General features: G+C 45.4%; 1 protein-coding gene across 4 annotated transcripts in view; it reads left to right on the plus strand.

Moving 5' to 3' along the window:
- Positions 1–2,891: 2,891 nt before the first annotated feature.
- Positions 2,892–17,313, plus strand: part of ATP2B1 (ATPase plasma membrane Ca2+ transporting 1) — a 58,875-nt gene continuing 44,453 nt past the window's right edge. The window contains exon 1 of one of the 4 annotated variants that reach the window (XM_056509502.1): positions 2,892–3,085. The gene's annotated coding sequence lies outside the window, so the exon portion shown is untranslated. Of the gene's footprint in view, positions 3,086–3,182; positions 3,418–3,827; positions 4,238–17,313 lie in introns of those variants that run through there. The other 3 variants (XM_056509518.1, XM_056509496.1, XM_056509511.1) reach the window with 3 other exon arrangements.

Below are 17,313 nucleotides of genomic sequence, written 5' to 3' on the forward strand. Positions count from 1 at the left end.
CCTTCAGAGCTTGGTCACCTTAATAATTTTGACCAAATATTGTAATGATCCAAACACTCTTATTCTTACTCCTATGTTAAAAGTCTCATAGTAAGAAGAGAGATACAGGCAATCCACTTATATTTGCTGTGACACACTTTCTGTGTTTATTAAAATGTGTGATGCTTGTGTCGTTAGCATGTTGGTCATGGAAAGAGCTGAAGTACTGGCACTGATTCACCAAATCTGGCCTTTCCAAATGGTCTACAAACCACTCTGAATTTTCCTGAAATGGTACCGTTTCCACAAAAGTTAAATAAAAGGTCTCCAGAAATATTCCTTTCTGCATCTTGGTTTTGCTTGCTTTATACCATTAGTGACCCACATTATAGGGAATGTTTTCTGTTAGCCAATTTTATGTCCTAATCTTTAGAAAATATTAAACTCTAAAAAGAAAAGAAAATTAAAATCATGAAGCATGTTGGATACTGACGATTAATTTGAAAAACTTTAAAATCCTCAGGGAGAAGATTCTGTGAAGATATAGGAAATTTCTCCCTATTTTCAGTCAATGTGTTGCATGTTTTTGAGCTATCCCTGTCAATGCAAGAGGAACATTGAGTGACTATTTTGTGCCTTGAAAAATGTATCCACTCAGAGAATTCTACCATAAAAGATGATGATGATATGTACCCCTCCCATCTTTGCTTCCTTCCTGTGAAGAAAATAGGACATTATTCCCATTTCATAGCAAAAGTACTGAAGCACAACCCAACTACCTTCCCTCAAGCCAAACGGAAGCAGGTACAGACATGTACCCAAACTGCAGTGCTTTAAACACATCATCTCCTTCTTAGCTGTACCAAAGCTAATTTTATCTGCCCGAGAGCTAGGAGATATGACAGAACTGTGCAGAACACATCTGCCAGTCTTATAAAGCTGTATTGAGAAATGTAATTTCCAAATGCCTGGGGAAGGAAGCCTCACTGAGCTACAGCCATAAGCGCAGAGGAGGATGCTGAAGTGCAAACAGAATGCAAGAGAATTTGTTTTATGTATGTTCAGATAGTTTTATATTCTCCTTCTGGGAAGAAATGCAAGAAATCTCCTCAACAGAACATTCTGCAGCATTGCTTACCTCATTATTTTGATTTTTCAATTGACCTCTAGATATGGAGAGGTAAGGTAGTATTTTTAGCAACATTCAAAATGGGCAGGAGCCATTTACTGCTCACAGTCTCTTTTGATTGCTTCTCTTGAACAAGGAAAAAAATGTAACAGACATTCAGGTAGAAAAGAAAGAGACAATGAACCTCAGGCAAGCCGTAATAATAGCGTAGTTAGGATGATTTATTTATTTGCCAGTCCTTGTGGGCTGCTTTGTGCTGACTTCATCCTGTTGCTTTAACCCTCTAGGCTCTGCATCATCTCGGGTCTGAGACTGTAGAGCTGCATAAGCTTCTCCATTCATTTCCTTTGCAGCACTAGGCTTTGAACGATAACGAAGGTGAAGCAGGGTATTTATGGCAGGCTCAAAGAACCTGACAGCCTGGGATGCAGCTGGCCAGTCACTCGAGCGAGATGTCCAACAGAGGAGAGCAGAGAATGTCAAAACACAGCTCAAAAACCCAAGCAAATAGGTTATAGAATGACATAATTTATGGATGGGCATTTTTCCTTAGGGGAAGGGGGCGGTGGGAGATCTACCGCATTGGAAGAGAACTGAAAGCAGGTTTTTAATTTCCAGTTTAATTCCCTGTACTGCTATTCACTTCTAACGTGCCCCCGGACAACTCACTTGGGCTCAAACCTTGATAACCCCATTTGCTTTTCTTTCTCCAATCGAAGAGCCCTCGGCTGGAGACTGGGAAGCGCTGAACACCTGCGGCCCCCACACCTTTCCCGCTCCCCCGAGGCACTGCCAGGGCTCCCCGGGAGGCTGGATCCGGAGCTCCCCAGTCCCCACCGCGGGCAGCGAGCGACACGCTGGCTCCTGCCGCTCCGGCCCCACGCAACAGGGACCTGCTGCCGCAGCGCAGCCCGGCAGGCACGGCGGAGCCTCGCCCGGCAAGCGGGGAGGCCGTGGGGGACACCGCTCGGCACGGCACAGCACGGCTCGGCACGGCTCGGCACGGCACGGCTCGGCACGGCACGGCACGGCTCGGGCACGGCACGGCACGGCGCGGCACGGCGCGGCACGGCGCGGCACGGCGCGGCTCGGCACGGCGCCCCCTGGGCAGCGAGGACCGCGCCCCGGGCGCCCGGCGGTCCCTTAGGGCGCCTCTTCCGACGGCACGGCCCCCGCCCCAGGGACGGCTCCGGCGCCGCGCACGGCCCCCGCCCACCGCGGCACTCGACGCGCCCCGGTCCGGCCGGTGGCCACCCCTCCCTGGCGGGACCGCGGCCTCTCCCGCCGCCGGGGGATCCCCGCCCCTGCGAGGCGGCCCGCGACCCACGGGCGGAGGGACGCGACGCGACTCCCCGCCTCGCCCCGCCCCCGCCCCGCCCCGCGGGAGCCGCTCGTGGCAAAGTCACCGACCCCCGAAGCCCGCCGGGCTCCATCAAACGCCGCGGCCCCGCCCGCCGACGTCATGGAAACAAGCGCGTCAGCCTCCCGCCCGCCAGTGGCGGCGGCGGCGGCGGGCGGGCAGCGGCGGGGCTCCGCCTCCGCGGGCGCCGTGCCTACCGGGGCCCCGCCTCCGCCTCCCCCATTGAAGGCTCCGCACGTCGGGACCCCCCTTCCTCTGCGGAGCGAGGGGCCCCGTCACGTGGGCCGCGCTCGGCGGGCGGCGAGGGAGGCGGCGGGGACCGGCGGGCGCGGCGCCGGAGAGCAGGGGCGGCGGGCGCGGGGAGGTGAGTGACCGCGGCGGGCGGGCGGGCGGAGGCGGGGGGCGGGCGGACAGCGGCGCTCCGCCCCGCCCAGCCCCGCCCTGCCCGGTGGCGCCCGGCTCCGGTAGCGGTTGCCGTGCGGCGCAGGGGCTCGGCGGCGCGCTCGGCGCTGCCCGCGGCTTGCGGGGGAACGGAGGCGGGCGGACCCCGGGGAGCGGCGGCGACGGCGGCGGCGGTGGGAGCGCCCGCGAGGAGGGCGAATCGCCGATTCCTGCCGGTGAGGCGACGGGGGCGGGGCGGGCGGTCCGCGCCCCCCTCCCTCCCTCCTTCCTTCTCCTCCCCCGGCTCTCCCCGCGCCGGTGCCCCCTCCCTCCCTCCTTCCCTCCCCAATTCGGTCGCCGCTTCACCCCCCCGCCCCCTCTCCCGCCCTCCTCGCGCGGCCGCAGGGTGGGGGCGGCGCGGCGGGGCCGGCCGGCCGTGGGCAGGGCGGGGAGCGCGGGGACCTTGTGCGCTCGGCGAGCGAGCGAGCGAACGGGCGGGCGGCGTCAGGTTCGCGGGCGCCTCGTCCCGGCCCCCGGCCGGCGGCTGTGTCGGCCCCACGGCGCAGAGGTAAGCGCGGCGGCGGCGGCTCGGGGCGCCTCTCCTCCCGGCCGGCCGAGCGCGGCGGGCGGCAGCGTGGCGGCAGGTGCAGCGTGGCTCCGCTCCCGCCGCGGGGCTCCGCTCCCGCCGCGGGGCTGCGAGCCGTGCCGGGCTCGCTCGGGGGGGCGGCGCGGCCGGAGCGCTGGGTGCCGAGCCGCCGGGCTTCCGCCGGTTCTCCCCGCAGGTAACCGGAGCGTGCACCTGGCCGCCACCGTGCAGCCGGGGCGCGGCGTGACCTTGAGGGCAGCGGATGCGGGGCTGAGCCGCCGCGGGAGCGCACCGCCACGGCGCCGGGACCCCGCGGCCGGACGCGGCCGGCACGCCACGGCCCTGCGAGCTCCCGGCGGGCGGGCGCGCACACGCCGTGGATTAAGGTGGTGCTCAGCCCCCGCCGCCCGCCGGGTTAAGTAGCCGGGATTAGCCCGCTGCGGCAGCACGACACCGACATCCCGGGCACTTCGCCGCCCGGCGGGGGCTGGGAGCCCGGCGCCCGCACCCGCGCCGCCTCGCCCGCCCGCCGCGCCCCCAGGGCGGTGTTTTTGGCCGCGGCTGAGTCGTGCGCCGCTTTCCGTCGGAGCGGACGAGCTGGTTTGATTTATCGATGGCTGGCCGGGCTGCTGATCGACCGGCGCGGACGAGGAGGGGATGCGGCACCGCCTCGGGTGCCGGGAGAGCGAATCCCCCGCGGGCGTTCCGCCGGGGGTGAGCCTGTCCCCGCCGAGGGAAGCGCCGCTAACGGCGGTGTCATCCTGGTCCCGGCGGAGCGTGTAACCTTTGGCTGCGGCACCACGTGAGTTGGGGAGCGGGCTGGAGCCTCGGCCGGGGATGGCTGGCCGCTGCCGGGCGCGGGGGGCAGCGCTCGCCGTGGGGCGGAGTGGGGTGGATGTCCGCGCTGCCGTTTGCCCTGGCTTCCTGCCCAGCCGCTCGGTAAAGGCTGAAGTCGGAAGGACTTAGGTTTTCGAGAGGAAGATCTCGTGAAAAGCGGTCCGTGGTCCCCGGGAGCGTTTCCTTTAGAGCTGCTGTGCGAGTGGTGTTCACCGGGGACAGGAAGGGGCTCAGCCTGAGCCCAGGGAAGCGTTTAGGAGCGGGGAGCTGTGGTTGAGTCTGTTCCGGGGTTCGCAGACTGAGGGCCAGTGTATTAGTTCAGCTGTGATAGGCGTTCATGCAGTGCTGTGCATGATCCATACTCCACAAAAATCTTTTTTTTTTCACGTTTGACTTATTGAAATGTAGCGGCTGGTGACAAGAGACATGAGCAGCAATAAAACTTCGGGGGCTTTTTTTTTTTGTCGTTTTAAGATCCACATTACAGAAATCCTCAAGTACCTGTTGTATATGGCTTTCGTAAAATTGTAACCAGTTGCTGAGGCTTCCTTCTTGAAGATCTGTTCAGAAGGAACTGGTGATAGTACTTTATGCTGTGCCTGAAACCATCATTCTGAGAATGTTTGCTGGTATCTCGCCTTGCAGTGCTTGAGAGGTGACTGGCTAGGTGACTGTCCCTTCTTAGAAGTCAACCCACTGTACTTGTGAAATATCTTCAATCATTAGCGTTGGCAATCTTGATTTCCTGGGAAATGAAGTTAGCGTGCCTTTGGAAAACCACCTTGTGTAGAAAAGCTGCTGCATCTCTAAAACATAGCTGGGTCCTAATGAATTTGGGTTAAAATAATGTGTTTAGGTGTTTGGAAAGGTGTTGGTTAGATAGCTTGCCAATTCCTTGGTTCATGATACTGTGTGTTCAGAAGGTGGTAGCTGTAGCTATAGCCAGGGCCATTTTTTTTCAGCTGTTTGTTAGTGCTTTTCGAGGATTTCTTCCAAACACCACAAATCGTGAATTGCAATAGAAGTAAACTTGTGTATCTTTAAACTATTGGCTCTTCTGGCAGGAATAGCTTCCAATGTACTAGGACTTTAATACTTATGGCATAATGAATGGAAACTCTCGGTGTCAGTGGAAAAAGTGGTCACTGAATTCAGTGAGGAAAAAAACTCATACACTTCTATGTGAAATTTTCGGTCTGGAAGAGCATCATTGTGTGGTTCGGTTTATTGCTGCTCCTACTGATGATTATGGTAACCCAGGCTGAGTTAGCTGAAGGAAATGTGAATCCTGTGCTTTTTGCAGGTTTTCCCAATCAATGTTCCTATGCCAGTGCTGAATGGCAACATTATTACTTCTATGCACTCAAAGAAAAAGGCATGGAAAGCTATGTGGATCATTAAAATAATACAGGTCAAAACTAATTTTAAAGGGAATTGTGGACGTACTGTTTGTAAGCGCTCCTGTTGCTTTTGCATATTAAGCAAGTGGTTTTGGGAATTTAAAGCAGAAAACAAGACTTCTGTCACATTAGCATTGAGTAAACTGTGTATCAGTTTCTTAAGCAAAGTTGCATTGCATACAGATAATGGTACTTGGAAAGGATCCCCATTCATGTAATACATATTCAGCTAATAATTTGGGGGTAATCCCACAAATTAAAATCCACTGTAGTCTAAAGGTAGAGTCTAGTTTAGAAAAACATTCTTTTGTGGACCACAGTATAGAGAACTTATGTCAGCTTTAAAATTGCAAACCTCCAAAGTAGTAAAAAATTTGAGGCTTGAAAGTGTCCTGTAGGAAAGGTCTACTAATTACTATTATTATCTTTACTTTAACTGTTTGAATTTATTTGGAGAGGAAAATGTGATAAATAAGAAAATAAATCATGAGATAATACTAAGAAGGAAGAAACATAGACTGGATCTGCTAGAGCCACCTCAATAACAGATGCTTTGGAAGAATTAACATCACCAACATTTAAGATTTTAGAGCTGCAAACTTACTCTTAACTGCCAAGTTCAAAATGAAGCTGACAAAACAATCAATAACATGCCATAGCAAGCAAGTCTCCCTTGACATGGGGTGGACAAGATAACCTAAAGTATCTTCTAACTCGAATTTCTTCCATTAAGGTAGACTAAATATTAATGGCATTCTTTACCACTGAAATGTGACCTCAGTAATGTCTTTCAGTGTTTAAACTCTTTATTTTTATATATATTCTCTCCTGTTTCTAAAGAGAAAATGATACTAGTGCTAAAAGGGATTCACATTTTATTTAAAGGTGAAGTCAGGTTTCAGTTGGCAAAATTTAATGCAGAATAATGAACAGCTATGATTAGTCCTGGGCATTGAAAAGTAAATATCTTTTGAGAAATAAGGAAGACTGTTGCAATCTATAAGAGATCTCTGTTAAGAAATGTATGCTTAGTTTTTTACAAAAGGATCAATAGAATTGAGTAAAAATCTTATATTTGTATTCTCTAGTATTCTCTATGTGTCTTAAAATAAGCAATAATACTAATAAGACTTGTTAAAAGTTGCAGCTCAGGAGATAAGGATCTTTCTCTATAGAGTATTTTAATTAAAAACAAGATAAAATCTAGGAGTTGCAGAATTGTGTGTAAAAAGCTAGGATTAGCTCTGCCTGCTGGCTTTCTAGAGTGTGTGCAATGGTCTCAAGCAGGGTTTTTGGCTTTTTTATTTAAACCTGTTAAATTTTCTCTGAAGACATTTTTATTTCTTGCAAAGTTTAACAGATCAAAAAACAAGGGAGGCATGAGAGATAAGGTGATACTGTTGCTGGTTTGAAAAAGAAAAGTGAACCTATGATGCTTTATATAGAGGATGGGTATTTCTTTCAAGCATTAAGATTTACTGGTTTAATTCAAATAGCTTGCCTTTATAAAGATTGGGTTCCTTCACTTTTCAATATCTGATGTTAGTGTTTTCCTAACTTAGGTTTCAGTTAGCTGAAAAGACCATGTTCATTAATTGAACAGCAGTGTGATAAAACAGTAAGATTTTTTTGTTCATGAAGCCCTCCAAACATCTGTTAACACATGTAAAAAGTAAAAATGTGTTCAGCAGTTTCACACAGAAGATGTAAGCAATGATAATGAGCAGTACAGAAGGACTATTTCTAGGAGGTGACAGGTACAATGAAATCAACAGGCAAAACAGACTAACCCATCTTGGAACAGTTGCACTTGCACAGAATGTAATTTCTGCAAAAACACATGGAATTGTCCAGTTTGTATTTTATTTTTAAATTATCAGTCTTTCAAATACTGTTAATTAAAAATAATTTCTCGTTTTCATGAAGATTTCACTCAATATGAGCAGTATCTTTGAAGGATCTGTCTGTTCAATCTATTGATATTCCAGGAAACGTTATGAAAATTATTTCTGCTGCCACTTATAAATCTTACTCTAACTGACAGATGACAGCAGGAGGTGTTATTAGTTTAATTTTGGTGAATTGCAAAGTAGGTGTGAGGCTTTCTCCATTGGTTTTTCAAAGGTCTTGTGGGAGAAGAAATCTAAGGAAAATGTAGGAGGCATTTAAAAAAGAAATCAGAAACAGCTTTGAAAATAAATATAACTTATTTTTCTGTCCAGTAAGAGATAATATGTAATTGCTGTTACAAAGCAGACAAATAACATCTGCCTTGTCTTTGAAGGGAAATGTACTGAGGAAGAGAATGTATTCCTCCTTACTGGTTTGCAATTTCACTGTGCAGTTAAAGAATGCACAGATGCATTTTGAGGATGACATTTGATAACCTTTGGTGCTGGCCACTAAGACTGGCTGGTTCTGCCACTGACAGCATGACCACTCTCAGCACTAGGGGTAGCCCTGCTCTCTTGCTGGCTATAACCTGATGCTGCTTCATAGAAGAGAGTTAGGTAAGTTTTTGCATGGCACCCTATTTACAGTGGACTTTAGTAGTTTGCATGTTTCATTTTTGTAATGTTGTGTATGAGGTGGCTGTTGCCTTCATTCCCAGTGAGCACAGGAAACATGTTCTTAAAACACACTTCTGAGAGCCTATCACTTGTAATCTGCTACCCTTACTTGTGCCCTTATATTCACAGAAAGATAAGGTAGCAGCAGGGAAAACAACGCTATTGGTTTCTCACACTTGGTGTACAGTGTCTGGTCAGAGGAGGCCCAGCATGTACCATACTCTGCATAGCTGATAGCAGCAAACCCCAGCTCAAGGCAGGAAAGATGATTCAGCCCACTCTCCTTTAAGCAGCTATCTAGCATCTGGGACACGCCCCAGGGGTTAAGGTGGTGTGCTCTTTTCCTGCTTATGTCTTCATTAAAACTAAAACTTTAATATTAATTAAAAAATTTTGAATCGAGGATGAATATAATCACCTTTATATTATGAACACCAGTGAAAGAAAAATCAAATGCTCTTCACTGGAGTGTTACAGATGTGCCCTTATGTAGAAATCACATAACTTTTTCTGTGCTTGTTATTTGACCAGTGACTGGTGACTTGTCTGCATGACTCTTTCAGGATTGCCCCTGTGTCTCTGCAAATACAAGGATGTGTTGTTTGTGGTGTGTATTTTGGCTTCTGTCTAGATTATAAATAAAACAACTGGTCACTCCATATGGGGATAGGAGGAAGAGTCACTAGCTGTGTTTGATGGATTTTTTTTTTTTTTTTCCACTGTAGAAAGAAATAACCATAGTGCTGTGGTCTTTATTGAAATAAGGAACTTAGGCCACTAGCAATAAAGAAGTCTTGTAGCTACAGCACACTTTTAAAAAAGAATATTTGTAGATTGTTCTAAGAAGTTGAAGGTGGTCACTGTGACTCTCCAAAAGCTTGTAAAACATTTGGTTTTGTATGGTACATGTTTCAAGTTATAGGAGTCTTTTAAGTCCCCAACTTCTGTTAATATGTCACTTCTGTTAATGTGTTTGATGCTTTTACAATATTCCAAAGTTTTGTCAGACTTTCATGATGGCCTTCTTGATCAGCATAATCCAAGAGACTGAGGACAGAGAGCTTAATTTGTGGTTGCCTATTTATTTGGCTTGTCACTGTGAGACAAAGTTTCATGGGCTGGCTGAGATGACCTCATGGCTACTTTCATTTCCATCTTAGGCTAACTGCAGTAATTCCCTCCTCCTTTGTGCCATCTCTGCCTCTTTGAGTCTGCTCTGTGCACCACTAAATGGTTTGTTACACAATCTCTTTTCACAAACTGGTCTCTCCAGGGTGAGAAGTGAGGCTCACATGAGGAAAGCAACACAAATCTTTGGATTGGTGGTTGGGAAGGTTGCTCCTTGTGCAGTAGTCACGTGAAACCATTCCCTAGAGAATAGTAACCCTTTCACATAGGAGAACTGGAAGTTATTGTTTTGACAATAGGTGGGAGAGTGGCTTGAGTGCCAATTTTCAACTAATGGCGTTCCATAAAAATATATTTGGGTAAAACACAAGAGCTATATGCCTAGGTGGTTGCTGATACTACAGTGGAGGAAAAGAAATTGTACTTGTTGTGTTGAGCATCCAGACTTGCTTTCTGATATTTTTACGTAGAAAGGAATGACTAGGCATAACAATAAATGGGTAGAAAAGGTGGCAAGTATGGCTAGCCCTTAAGCACTTTAAGAAAGGGTGGTAGTTTTGAATCTCTTCTGGTTATTTAGATCTATTTGATAGTAGATCAGGATTTTAATGTGTATTGAACAAGGGTTTTTTGATTCTATCCAGGTGCTACTGCTATCAGTGTTGATACTGCACTTTAAATTGCTTTACATTGCTTGGATCTGCCATTTTTTTTTCACTTGGGAATGAATCTGGTACAGAACTTCATGAAGCCTATTGAACATAGTACAAATCAATACCTAAATGAGAGCAGTGTCTACCAGCCTCGCTCAGTTGAGGTTGTATGAAACGTGAAATTATCTAAACTGACTGTCAGGGTCTGTGCCAGATGGCTTTCAAATGTGCATAGTTGAGACTGACAGCTGGGGAGAGTAGGGAAGGTGCTTTACCACTGCTAGCACAACTGCTTTTCTTCTGCTTTATTAATAACACAAATCCTTACAGCTTGTGTTCACCTACTTCTGCTCTGTGCAGTTAACATTGTCAGTGATTTTTCTTATTCTGCAATGAACTTGCTCTGCACAGTGAAACATTTGACATCTTCACAGAGTCTGCTTTCAGATGCATTTTGGTAATAGGTGGATCTTGCTGTGGTGACTGCAGATCTAAGGATTTGTTGCTTAACTAGAGCTGTATTTCTAAAGTGAGTTGAAAGAGATTTGGGAATAAAGGACTAAATTTACTGGGATTTGAGAAAAGCATGGTATCTTTTTCTGGATTTGTGTGTATATCTGTTGTTTACTGGTAGTGGAGGCACTTGCAGTGGATTTGTCCTTCATATAGAGTCACCCACTCTGCAACACATACCAGGTTATGGGAACCTTTTGAAAGAACTTTGGTACAAACACGCACATCCAAAATTAGATGCCAGCATATAAAGCAGTGGTACATGCTAAGTCTTGCTTGTGAGTGAGTAATTTGTGTATGGCTTTCTTTTTTTCTTGTTGATCCTGGTGTTGTTGGGCACTGGACAGCAGCTCCTCAAACCATATTAGCAAAATGGTCTAGAAAACGTTGTCTTGGTTGTGCAAAATATGACATATTAAAACTTTATTGTGCTACCTTCTAATGCAGGAAATTGGTTTACCAGATGGAAAAATACAAGGGATGTATGCTTGAGGGGAGTACTTCATATTTTCTGGGAAGATAGCTGTAACATTCTTGATAGATGAACCTCTCTTTCCAAAACTGCAACACTGAATTTGCATAGGCTCAAAGCTTTATATTTGCCTTCTATTGATAGTCAAATCTAAGGCTACAGAAGTTAATATGGAGAATAAAGTTGTATACATAACCCTGGGCAAAGTTAATACATGTTACTTTGAGGCAGCTATTGTAAAACAGGCCAATTTCAAGCTCTTGATGGGGAGCTGCCAAAGGCTCTTCCTGAGCACTACTGAGCTGACAAAGTAAAAACACTTCTGACAGGCTTTCCTCTTCGCTGTCACAGTTGGCAGTAGCTGAAAATGGTGACGTGGTTGTAGGGCTACTGCATGGCCTAGATTCCTGGAGTGAGGGTGAGCAGGAGAGCTGAGGCTGGCTGGCACCTGTACCCTGCTGTGGGGAGGAGGATGCCTGTGGGAAAGGTCTTGGCCACCCTGCAGGGCCAGCTGAAGGGCTCTCCTGTGCTGGCAAGGACTGGCCCTTGCTGGGCAGCATGAGCAAGAGTGTGAGCAGTGGGCTTTGCCTTTAGCTGTGCTTGTGAGGCACATCCAGAAATGGTGCCTTGTTTTGCACCTGAGGGGCTGTCCTGCGGTGTATGGGGAGCAGTGAGGGGCTCTGCTGGACCTGGAAGGGGGAAAGAGGGACCCTGGTGATGGTCTGTAGGGGGGCCTGGCAGGGAAGGTGCAGCTAGGCTCCTCTTTCCCAGGATGAGCCTGGGGTGTGGGGAAGAGCTTCCATGATTGACTCGAGCTGGTGAGGCCTGTGCTGGCTGGCAGGGGCCGTCCCCGCGGCCGTGTGACCTTGAGGAGGACCCGCTGGTGTTGCTGCTGTCGCTTGTCGCCCGTTCTCATCCAGGGCTGTCTCCCGACCTTGAGGTCAGGTGAGCTGTACCTTCTGGCAGCAGCACAGGCTTGGGTATTCCTAAACTAACTGTGAGGCCACATCCTTCCTCTTGCTCTGACATGGTAGTGCAGCTGCTTGATATGCGAGTTCAGCCCAGCCGACTGCTTAACTTTGGCAGAGCAATCCTGGCCACTTACATAAGCGTCTTAAAAAACTGAAACCAGTCACTCTGGGCTGCCTCTTGCTGAAGTGACACAAGCTTATCTATGATGAGATTCGTGTGACTATTTTAGATCATGTCCTAGGTGGCTAAATTTAATATTTGGATATATATGTTTTAATTTATCCATGCCCATTTACAAAAAGTGCCTGAAGTGCCTACCTTAGAGGTTGGTGTTCCCGTTTGGTCGGGTGAATCTTGCTTACGATGGAAGGAATGTAAAATTTTAATCCACAAAATGCACACAAGCTTTGGAACACGAGATAGACCCTGCAGGTGGTGAAAACAGGTGATGGGGAAGAGCACAATTTCGACACTGACTTTTAAAAAAGCTCTTGCATCTATTTGTCTTGCATCTGCATGCTATTACGAATTACTGAAGTACTGAATCTTGGGGAGTGATTAATGCTAGAATCAGTACTTGTTCAGCTGTGTATTAAATTTAATGTTTTCAGGTTAAACACTGAGATAACAACAAACCTCTGTAGATCCTTAAAGACAAATGTAGTAATTCTAAAGTATACAATTCTGTGGAGTTTGCTGTAGAAACTTCACCAAGAGGAAGGATGCTCATGTTTCAAGGGGCTTTTCAGCCCTTTCCCCAACACCCTACTTACTTTATATAAATGGATCATGTGTCAGCCCAATGTCAGCCTCTCAAATGTAAAGTGTGTTATAAACATAGTTGGGAGCTTAGCAAGGCTCCAGCTGCCGGATGAATTAGAATTTGTGGTATATTTCCTGCGAGTATGGTTTCATATTTGCTTCACTCAAGCAGGTTCAGTGTAGTTCTGTGTCATGTTTTAAGTTGGCATTGGGTTATCTGTGTGGTAAGTCTGGTTAGATAACCATTCTGCCTGAAAAAAAAAATAAATTTACTATCTATATAAGCTTTTTGTGTACCTGCAGGAGCTTCATTATTGTCACAAGAGACTGTAATAACTTGGGGAGGTAAGGGGTGATCAGAGTGGTTGGTATGCATCCTGATACTTGATCATCACCATGTTTGTGATGCAAGAAGCATGGCTTTCCTTGCTGTGGTTGCTTTGCATAGAAGGTATTGAGCAGCCTTGCTGGAGTCCTGGGAACCACCCAGGCACAGCACACAAATGGAGAACACTGCAGGAGCTCTGGGTTTCACCAGCAAACTGTGAGATGTATTTGTTGCATGATAGGGGTAAAGCCTTTTAGTCAGCTATAAAATATCATGTAAGCCCTGTAAGATGGGAACCAGTTCAGCCCACTCTGACTTACTAATTTTGTGAATCTGCCACGTGAAAATGAAGTTGAGAAGTGAACACCACTTTCTTGTAGATGGGGAGAAAAAAAACAGCCATCTAATTTGCTGAAGGGTGTTTCTTCTATTTTTAAAGCCTGAAACCAGTGAAGGCTAAATTATGTACCTACAGGCACATTCTTCGGTAGGTAGTAATCAAAATCTAATGATTCAAGCTGTCAAAGCTTTTTAAAGTTCATGTGAAGTTTAAGATGATGGAAATTTATCTTTTCTTTGGGAGGAGGAGTGTTTTGCTGTTCTTCTAGAGGAAACTTTAAGACAAAGGCATTTATTACACTTATATGAGTTTCTTATATACATATACATACTTGTACTAATGTACAGACATAGAAATAGTGAAACCTGGAGCCACCCAGAAAATTATATGATAGATGTGTAAGATTGGAAAGAATTTTATATAAGCTTAGCCTTGTACCAACAATTTAGGAAATGAGGACTTTATTTAGGAAAAAAAAATATAGTCAATTTTGTAGACTAAAAGATTCGGGTGTCTGTTTGGAGTTTTTGCCAGGAAGGTATGTTGTCTCATGTTGGCCTAGAGTTTTGGGTTCACCTCCAGGAAATGGCAACAAGCTATCAATATGTCTGCTCAAAGCCTATTTCTCTTTCCAAAACTGTTTCCACAGCCACCCCTGTGTCAACACAGTTCAGTCGTAATTGTCAACTCCAAAGCATGGTTGATCAATGGAAATGCTAAATAAAGCAGCAGAGCTCTTGCCTCAGAGGCTGTGTAAAACCTCTGTGAATATCAGCAGAAAGGTTCCCTGTTTGTTGCCTTCTAGTCCAACACTGCTATGTGCCTCCCTGGCTCCTTTGCTTGAGGTGTCTTGAACTCGAATTTTTCAGCTTGTCTTCCAGTTGTTTTCTTAAGTAATGGACAGCCAAAAGGGTTTGGTTTTTCAGAAACTGAGAAACAGCAGAATCCATAGGAATAAAAACTTGAATGGCAGCTATATGATGGTTTTGGTTGTTGAGATTTTTGTTGGGGTTTTTTTTTTTTTTCCTCCTTCTTTTTATGCATATGAAGCATCAGACCTTATGGTACTTGTTAGCACTGTTAGAGTTGCTGCTGCCATTCATCAGGTAGGAGACTTTCAAGATCTGACAGCTGGTTGAGGATCAGAAACAAAACACCAACTCTACTGCCCATTGACATACATGTCTATGAAAGACTGAGGAAGTTCTTGGCATGCTTTAAACTAAGTGCATTAGATTTGCAGGCACAGCTCTTTTAGTGCTTTCTTACAAGGTATCTTTTTCACAGCTGATAAGTAAAATGATGTCTGTACTCCCTCTGCTGGCTCTGCAAAAGTAGCTTTCATGAGCTTAAATAGCTGTGTGGCACCTCTTACAAATATGCCTGCATCTAATTCTGAGTTAAGAGCAGTTTAATGAATAGAAGAGGGATTTTCCTGAAAAATGGGTCAACAAATAGTTGCTGAAAGCTAATCAGGTGTCTCAGATGCTATCTCCTGCTATAATGGTAAACACTGGTGTTGTATATACCTTTGTAATTGTAGTCTGATCTGCTTTTGTGTATCAACAATTGGATGGGGCTATCCATTAAAATACTTGTACATCTAGTTAGACATCTAAGCTCCACTTTTATAGGTATTGTGCTCTATATGTACATGAAGAGCTATGATTAGTAGCTGCACATGGAAGAAAACTTACCTATTTCCATAGAGTACCATGCACTTTATTTGCTTATTCTGAGCCTACTTGTTTCTTTTCATGTGAAGAGATATTCAATATAAAAATTCTCAGCAAGGATAGAAGATGTTGGGCTTGAATGATGCCTTGGAATATATAGGTATTATGAGCATAATCAAAACAATTGCACTTGGAAGTCAATAGACATCTTTGCATGCCAATGTAGCTCATTCTGTTATCTTGTTTTCTGATACTATTATTCTATTATGCTAATGCTCTGGTTATTTTTATTTTGTGGAATTCAGTGACAGTTTAACAGTTTCAGAGAACCAAAAGGGTAGCCTACCTAATACACTGGTCAGTAGCCAGATAAGTGAAATAATAAACTAAACTGCCTTTTTGCCATTTGCTAGTTCCAAACATCTCTGAGCAAGAACCTTTGAGCCTTGCAATGTGGAGTCTGGCTCCTGCTTGTGAAGTCTGAGATTTTCCGGAATTTTGACCCTGCAGGATGCATTTCCTGGAAAACAGTCTTTTGTCCAGACACTTTACTTGTATAATTCATAACTGTCAAATATTCCAGAACAGTAAAACCACTGTACAAACTCAATTAGGAATTCAGTGCAGCTCTGTAGTTCGTCCTGTTGAATTTCTCTGTGGGTGTACCTGTGGCTGTTTGTGGATGTCCTCAGGCATTGCTATATTGACAAGGTACTGTTTGGCTGCAAAAAAACAGACAATTGCCCAAGCCTTCACAAAAAGGTTAGAACAAGTTGTCTTCTCACAGCAAGCACATTCCCCCAAAAATGCTCTTCCCGCTGCTGTTACGATCAGAATTCAGAGTTTTACTGCCATGCTCAGTATTTTTTTTTTTAATGTCCAGAGTTCTATTTTAATAATCACACAAGTTGACAAGTAAACCAAAGCTTGTGGACCTCCATAATATAGGCCATTAAATTTATCTTAGCAATGTCTGCCTTCAACCTTGGTCTTATCAAAGAGGAACAATGGAGGATTCTCCATGCACAGAAAAATGCATCAATTTCTTAGGAATTTCTAATAGTATGTTTCAGAAATCTCCAAATTAAGGAGTAGGAGAATCCTGATCTTAAAATAATAAAATAGCTTGGTTTAGGCTTCCTGTGGGCAATTTTGCCATGATGCAATTGCTTAAATACTTGAAAATATTTGCTCTGTGAAAAATACTTTGTGACAGCTGATGACTTATTTTAATAATAATTGCTCAACAACAAGGTAATGTTTCAGCAACTAACTACTTTTTCAGTTTTAAGGAAGAAAGCTGTCTTGAAAGCTGTTTAGCTTAATTATGTGTCTGAAGCATCACACGTCAAACTAGATTGTGACTTTGACAGACAGCTGTGTAACTGCCTAAAATTGTTTGTTCTTTTACACTTAGTTTGATTCTGTGATCATATTGCTCACTTCCTTTATTAGATAACTGCTCTCAACAGTTCAAATGCCAACAAAATTAGTTATTCCACCACCACCCCATCTCTCCCCCCTGCACCACCCAAAAAATAAACAAGCCAAACAAAGCCCCAGACAAACCAACCTCTACTCAAATTTCATGCTGTATTGGTGAGAGCAGATTATTTCAAAGGCAGTGGATACACATGCAAAAATTTGACTCCTGCAGCAGGGGTATGACACACTGAGTAGCAACTTGCTATTAGTAACCTAGACCAAGCTACTAGCTAGTGGTAACAAGTCTGAGTGCAACATACAAAACTACATATAAACATTTCCTATAATGCATCTTTATTTTCTGGTGAACTGCTGCATTGTTTATAAGCTATTCTGCTATGTCTGAATAAACATGGAGGTGATTTAGGTGTAAATTTTTGTCTCTTAAAGCATCCCTTTCCTTGAGAAAAAGAGTAAATGGAAAACAAATGTTGTAAAATAATAGAAGTAAAATCAAAGTAAGAAGTTAGTAGGTTAGAGACCATGGTAGAACTTGGATGTCAATCTGCTTGTTGTGGTGTACAGATTTGAATTTGTGTGTAACTTAAATGAGCCAAATTCATAACAACTTTGAAATGAGGTTTATGGTTGGTTTTCACTGTGTAGGACTTTTCATTAAGTTTCATTTCATTTTCCTTACCAGTGTTTTCCTTACCTAAGGTCTGAAAGTGTGAATAACAAGTCTGTTACTTGTTACTAGCAGATTTCATACTTGCACCGGTTTTTTTAAGTCTTGTCTACA

This window comes from Oenanthe melanoleuca, chromosome 1A, assembly GCF_029582105.1.
Source record: "Oenanthe melanoleuca isolate GR-GAL-2019-014 chromosome 1A, OMel1.0, whole genome shotgun sequence".
In the NCBI taxonomy this organism is placed as follows: Eukaryota; Metazoa; Chordata; class Aves; order Passeriformes; family Muscicapidae; genus Oenanthe; species Oenanthe melanoleuca.